Source organism: Dama dama, chromosome 16, assembly GCF_033118175.1.
Source record: "Dama dama isolate Ldn47 chromosome 16, ASM3311817v1, whole genome shotgun sequence".
Taxonomy (NCBI): Eukaryota; Metazoa; Chordata; class Mammalia; order Artiodactyla; family Cervidae; genus Dama; species Dama dama.
This window is the reverse complement of record NC_083696.1, coordinates 10142439-10150141: the sequence shown is the minus strand read 5'-3', so window position 1 is coordinate 10150141 and position 7703 is coordinate 10142439.

Genomic DNA, 7703 nt, shown 5'->3' with positions numbered 1-7703 from the left:
ACCGTGAACTTCCAGATGTTCAAGCTGGTTTTAGAAAAGGCAGAAGAACCAGAGATCAAATTGCCAACATCTGATGGATCATTGAAAAAGCAAGAGAGTTCCAGAAAAATATCTACTTCAGCTTTATTGACTATGCCAAAGCCTTTCACTGTGTGGATCACAATAAACTGTGGAAAATTCTGAAGGAGATGGGAATACCAGATCACCTGACCTGCCTCTTGAGAAACCTGTATGCAGGTCAGGAAGCAACAGTTAGAACTGGGCATGGAACAACAGACTGGTTCCAAATAGGAAAAGGAGTATGTCAAGGCTGTATATTGTCACCCTGCTTATTTAACTTATATGCAGAGTACATCATGAGAAATGCTGGGCTGGAGGCAGCAGAATCAAGCTTGCCGGGAGAAATATCAATAACCTCAGATATGCAGATGACACCACCCTTATGGCAGAAAGTGAAGAAAAACTAAAGAGCCTCTTGATGAAGGTGAAAGAGGAGAGTGAAAAAGTTGGCTTAAAGTTCAACATTCAGAAAACTAAGATCATGGCATCTGATCCCATCACTTCATGGCAAATAGATGCGGAAACAGTAGAAACAGTGGCTGACTTTATTTTGGGGGGCTCCAAAATCACTGCAGATGGTGATTGCAGCCATGAAACTAAAAGACGCTTACTCCTTAGAAGAAAAGTTATAACCAAACTAGACAGCATATTGAAAAGCAGAGACATTACTTTGTCAACAAAGGTCCGTCTAGTCAAGGCTATGGTTTTTCCAGTGGTCATGTATGGATGTCAGAGTTGGACTATAAAGAAAGCTGAGCACCAAAGAATTGATGCTTTTGAACTGTGGTGTTGGAGAAGACTCTTGAGAGTCCCTTGGACTGCAAGGAGATCCAACCAGTTCATCCTAAAGGAAATCAGTCCTGAATATTCATTGGAAGGACTGATGCTAAAGCTGAAACTCCAATACTTTGGCCACCTGATGCGAAGAGCTGACTCATATGAAAAGACCCTGATGCTGGGAAAGATTGAGGGCAGGAGGAGAAGGGGATGACAGAGGATGAGACGGTTGGATGGCATCACCGACTCAATGGACACGGGTTTGGGTGGACTTTGGGAGTTGGTGATAGACAGGGAGGCCTGTCATGCTGCGGTTCATGGGGTCACAAAGAGTCAGACACGACTGAGCAACTGAACTGAACTGAACTGAAATACCATAATCCCATACACTGACACTTGAGGAAGAAGCCATGGTGTGTGTGTGTGTGTCAAGTCGCTTCTGTCATGACTTTGCAATCCCATGGACTGTAGCTTGCCAGGCTCCTCTCCATGGGATTTTTCAGGCAAGAATACTAGAATGGGTTGCTATTTCCTTCTCCAAATGTCATGGTAATCTATAGTAACTGCAGAGTTATACTTAACCAGTGAGACAAAGCTCCTAAAATCATTGTCACTTCCTTATATAGTATCTGACAATGGCCTGATTCTTCTCATTACCACAAGATAAAGTTCTGCTGGCACACCTTTCAATGACACTGGTTCCTAGAACACCAAACAAATACCTGCTTACAAAGGGCGCATGCGTGCAACAACTTACAAAAGAAAGAGTAAAGCAAACAGCTCAAAGTGACAAAGTAAAGGGCTGGGGCTAGGGCTAGGAAGCTGTTCAAAGAGAGTTCATGGTTCTAAAGTTTTAAATTCAAGAGTGACCAAAAGTACTTACTTGGTACCTACTATGTATCTGGTGAGAGTATACAGAAAAAATGCTGAAGTTTTCCTATTAAAAACACTGAAAGTAATTAATCTTCTATCTACTGTAAATATAAAAACATAAATCATACACAAGAGATAACAGAAAGTGTATAAATATCATAAGTAGTCATGCATAAATGGACATGGTTACAACCCTATTGTTGGCAGCAATACATGTAAAGAAATATGGATCAATCAAAAGTAAAGTGATGGTAACAGAACACAGTAAAAAACAGATGTTAGAGAGATGCAAAAAATGGGAGTCTGATCCTATTCATATATAACCTGGAGGAGAAGAGATCAGCATCAAATATTAGCTAGATCTGTTTATCCAGTAAGCAGGTAGAGTTTATTGTGGGACTAGAACTAATAAGATAACAATGTCTAAGACCTTCACAAATTTGCACCACACAATTAACTCCCTTTAGGATAATTTCACACTTGCCAAGCAGTATCAGGTTTTGTATCCACAGATTTAATAACCATATATCAAGTAGCATTTACTATAGAAAAAAGATCTGCATATAAGTGGACCTATGCAGTCCAAATCTGCATTTGTCCAAGCTGTTCTATGTATCAACTGATGTTGATATATATATGTACATATGTATATACATATGTGTATAATTTTTGGACTCCGCCCTTTTTTTTACTACTAAGTTACTGGTATGCCAATAGTATACAACATTAATTACTGTTGTTTTTTTACATAAGTTTATCAGGTAGATAAATTCTCTGTGAGTGTTCTTTACAGAAATTTTTGGGCAGGTTTTGTATTTTAAGTTTCAGATGAAGTTGAAAATAAATGTGACCACTCCATTCTTAAAAATCCTGTCAGGGGAGTGGGGTTGGAGGTTAAGCATTACACAACCATCCATGATGGAATAAAAGAAAGTGGATTCACCCTCTTAGCTTAAAGAACTTGGAAACTGGACAAAAACTTATAAAACAATGGTTTTAAGACACTGAATAACAGTGCAGAACCATGACACTTGAAAAATAGATCCAGTGAGCTCTAAGATTGCCCCGGTCTGCATCCTGGAGGAAGATTTCAGGATAAATTCTCAGGGAGGAATATTTCAAAGAGAGTCCAGGGGTTCACTGACTTGAAGAGAAAGAGATCAGATAGTAGGGAGGCCAAAGAGTTTACAGTATTCAAAGCAGATTACTCAACAGGAATGAGCTTCACAACAACATATAAAAATAACATATGAAAAAGCAGAGTTTTTGTCAGGAATGTAAGTTGGATTAATGTTTAAAAGTCAGGAAATAAAACTCTTAATAGTTTTAAAAGGAAATACCATAAGCCATAGATATAGAAAAAAGCATCTGATAAATTTCAATATGCTTTCATGATAAGAAAGCAACAAGAAACCTCTTAGACTAGGGATAAAAAGGATTTTTTTCAAATTAATAAGGGATATCTTATTAAGAGTGGCAGGTGGGCTCAGCAGTGGTGGCGCATGGGCTTAGATGCTCTGCAGCATGTAGGATCGTCCCAGATCAGGGATCAAACTTGTGTCGCCTGCATTGGCAGGCAGACCTTGACCAGTGAGCCACCAGGGAAGCCCTTTAAAAATAATAATAATAATAATTTTATTTATTATGTTTTGTTTTAAATAACCCTAAGTATTTTAATGGCAACCTACTCCAGTACTCTTGCCTGGAAAATCCCATGGACGGAGAAGCCTGGTAGGCTACAGTCCATGGGGTCGCAAAGAGTCGGACATGACTAAGCGACTGAAGTATTTTAAGGAACTTAACTTTGAGGAAGCGTTTAACGGGAGGCTTCCTGTGTGCTGTTTTGAATCTGTCAGGAAACCTTTGGCCCTTATTAATTCCTGAATATTCAGGAATTAAGAGGAGAGGCACGCCTTTCCCGGGGCTGAGGAATCCAGGCATTTCCTTTGTTAGTTTCTCATTCTGGTGATAAGTACCCTCTTCTCTAATAGGGATCGCCTTGTGTTTTGTAAGTCTGGAATTTTAATTTTTATCTTTGCTGAGAATAACTACCTTGTAAGACAGTATATATGCCCACACCATGTTGATTAAAACACCTTTGTTCCATCAAAGCTTTGGTCCCCGTGTTTCTTTATTTCTCTCTCTCTCTCTCTCTTTCTGGCTGACTCCCTGGAGCACGGAAGCCGGCTGCGTAACCCAGGGAATATTAGCCTCTTTCCTTCTTTCACTCTCTCATCCTCGACTCCGGACCACCAGGTTCCAGTCCATTAAAGGACCAACACTTAACAGGTTAGAATAGTCTTCTATATTTGCCATTTCTGATGCTTCCTTGAAGAACCAAGTTTCCATCTGGTATTATTTCCCTTCAGTCTAAAGAAATTTATGGTATTTGGGGGTAAATTCTCTTAATTCGTTTATCTAAAATGTCATTATTTCACCTCCATTCTTTAAAGGATATTTTTGCTGGCCATTGAATTTGAGGTTGAGGTTGAAGGTTTTTGTTTGTTTTTCTACAGCATTTTAAGGATACGGACCCACTGTTGTCTTCTGGCCTCCAAAGTTTTTGATGATAAGTCACCAATCATTAAAATTGCTTTTATCACATAAAATGTGTCATTTTTCCCTCTGGCTTCCAAGATTTTATTTCTATCTTCAAGTTCTAGAGCATGTTTAAGATGTTTCTAATCATGGTTTTCTTCATTTTTTTCCTATTAGGAGTTTGCCAAGATTCTCAAATCAGTACATCATTTACCAAGCTTGGGGAAATAGCCATTATATCTTCAAATATTTAGTATGTCCCATTCTCTCCTCACTCTCTTTTTGGGACTTCATCTACATATATGTAAGGCTTTTTTTTTTTTTTTGTCCTACAGGTCACAGGTTAATGTCTTGTCATCATTTTTCTCTCACTGTTTGATCATTTCTACTCATCTATTTCAAGTCAAGATTCTTTTCCCTGTAATTATATTTGGTACATTTATCTTGTGAATTTTAAATTTCAGCCATTGTGTTTTCAGTTCTAGAATTTTATTTTGGTTTTTCTTTAGTTTCCATTTCTTCCCTGAGTTAAAAAACTTTATTCATTTGGAGCATATTTTATTTCATTAAGCATAGTTATAATATCTATAATAATATCCTCATTTGCTATTCCAATTTCTGGGTTGGTTGTCTATTTTCTTGAAATGGGGTCACATTTGCCTAATCTGAATTTTCTTGTATTCTAGATATTGTGAGTGATTAAAGAAAGTGAAAATGAAGTCGCTCAGTCGTGTCCAACTCTTTGGGACCCCATGGACTGCAGCCTACCAGGTTCCTCCCTCCATGGGATTCTCCAGGCAAGAATACTGGAGTGGGTTGCCATTTCCTTCTCCAGGGGATCTTCCCGACTCAGGGATCAAACCTGGGTCTCCTGCATTGCAGGCAGACACTTTAACCTCTGAACCACCAGGGAAGCTCCTATTGTGAGTGATAAATCACGGCAATTCAGGATTCTGTATATTTCTTGGAGGAGTGTTAAGCTTTTGTTTTATCAAGTAATTAACATCATTGAACTCAAACTTTAAACTCTGTCTCTGCAGTAGCAGCACAAAAGAAAGCTCAGTTCAAAAGACAAAAAAATAGTAGTTGTGCCACACATGCATGGTTCAGGGGTCAGCCGAGACTAGGGCAGAGTTTATTCACATGATTTGAGGTCCCCCCTCTTTGTGTCTCTTTTCTGGGATTCTCCCTTTATTTTCCAGTAGCTGTGGTTGCTATCGGAGAAGGCAATGGCACCCCACTCCAGTACTCTTGCCTAGAAAATCCCATGGACGGAGGAGCCTGGTAGGCTGCAGTCCATGGGGTCGGAAGAGTCGGACACGACTGAGCGACTTCACTTTCACTTTTCACTTTCACGCATTGGAGAAGGAAATGGCAACCCACTCCAGTGTTCTTGCCTGGAGAATCCCAGGGACGGGGGAGCCTGGTGGGCTGCCGTCTATGGGGTCGCACAAAGTCGGACAGGACTGAGGCGACTTAGCAGCAGCAGCAGTGGTTGCTATAAACTCAGTCTTGTGGTTTTTCATGTTTAGAAAAAAAAAAAAAACTGTGTGTTTTCTCTCAAATTATCTTCCTCTGCCACATCAAATTCTATCTTAGGAGGGTATCATACTTTATTTAATCATTAATTGGCAATTAACTGCTTTATCCAACTTCTCTGTGTTCTGTGATCATTATAGTACACCTTAACTGTGTATCATAAAACAGATTCCTGGAAGTAGGAGTGCAGGGTATACTGTCAGATTTACATTTTAAAAGGTTGTACAAACTTGACTACGAAAAGCAGTGTATGAGAGGTTTTTTTTTTCTTTGCAAACCATGTGTCTCAGCCAAAAAAAAAAAAAAAAAAAAATTTTTTTTCCCAAATGTCTAACTGGGAAAATTAAATCCTTTAAAAAAAAAAAATAAAAATGAAAATCATCTCTTTACTATGCTCCTCCTCACCAGAGAGGATGCCCACACCCTTTTTCTCAGAGTATGTATTTCTGTCTTGATTCTGACTTAAATAAATAAACTGCCTGTGTGCTCTCCCATAAAAAAAGAGAGATCTTGCTTTCTACCTCTCTTGCAAACCTGATTATTTAATATTTTTAATAGAAAATTTTCTTACTTTTTCCTCTTCTGTATGTTCAGCATCTTTCTCTTTCCACACCTTCAGATTCTAAAAGATGTATGTCTGGAAAGCTCTTTCATCACATATATATGACTCGCTTCTGCTCTCTTCAAGACGGTGTCACCACTAAGTGAGATTGAGCTTACTCCATCACCACTACCATCAAATTTTAAATTGCATTCTCTTACAACTGCATTCCCCTTCTCTGTTTTGTCCTTTGCCATACCACTTGTCACCCTCTGTCATATTCTATATTTTGCTTACAGTTTGAACTGTGTGGGTCCAATTATACATGGATATTTTTCAATCAATATATACAGTACTTCACAATCTATGGTTGGTTGAGTTCTTGGATATGGAGGATTTGGAGGGCCAACTACAGGACTTAAGCATTCTCAGATTTTGGTAACTGTGGCTGGTCCTGGAACCAATCCCCTGTAGGGCAACTATATTTAGATTTACTGCCTGTCTCCCACTCTAGAATTAAGCTGAGGACAAGATTTCTTTCCTTCTTTTTTTGTTGACTGCTATGTCCCTAAGATTTATAATAGTGCCCAGCTTATAATACATACATGGTCAAAAGTTCATGAAGAAATAAATGTTTTAAAACTGTTAATATAATAACTAACTCAATGGATATATGCCCTTCCTCTTCTTTATATTGAAGAAATATTTCAGGAACATTTAAAAATATTTAAAAATTTTACTTAAACAATTATTCAGATTAGTGATTCTCAAAGTGTGGTCCCCAGACCAACAGCACCAGCATCTTCTGTAAACTTATTTAAAACGCAAATTCTCAGGCCAGATCACAAACCTACTGAGTCAGAACTTTTGTGGATGGGGCCCGTTTCTAAAGTCTTTCTAGTTACAAGCCTTCTAGGCCATTGTGATGCATGCCCAACCAACTGTATCATTGATTTGGACTCACATCTGTTGTGTCTATTTTCTTTCACTGTTTGCCTCCAGTCATTTTCAAACATTATTTCCTCATTCACTGATGCTAAGTTTTAATTCATTTTCTACTGCACAGGATGACTTTCAGCATTCATTTTTAATATTCAGGCACACTATACTCTTGACCATCCCAGGTGTGGCACTATTGTGGGTTCTCCAAGAGATGTAGGAAAGTTTATCTAGTCATACACGCACTGCTTTATTCTTCTAAAAAGTGAGATTTTTTCATAGCTCTAGACAGTGATTAATTCATTCTGTGTATTGTGCCAGATTTTCATTTGGTAATAAATTACTGATGGAAATGACTTTCAGATTTCATTTTCTTCACCTCAGAGTAAATAAGTTACTTGGTAATGAGTGCATAATATTCATGAGTTGATCTTTC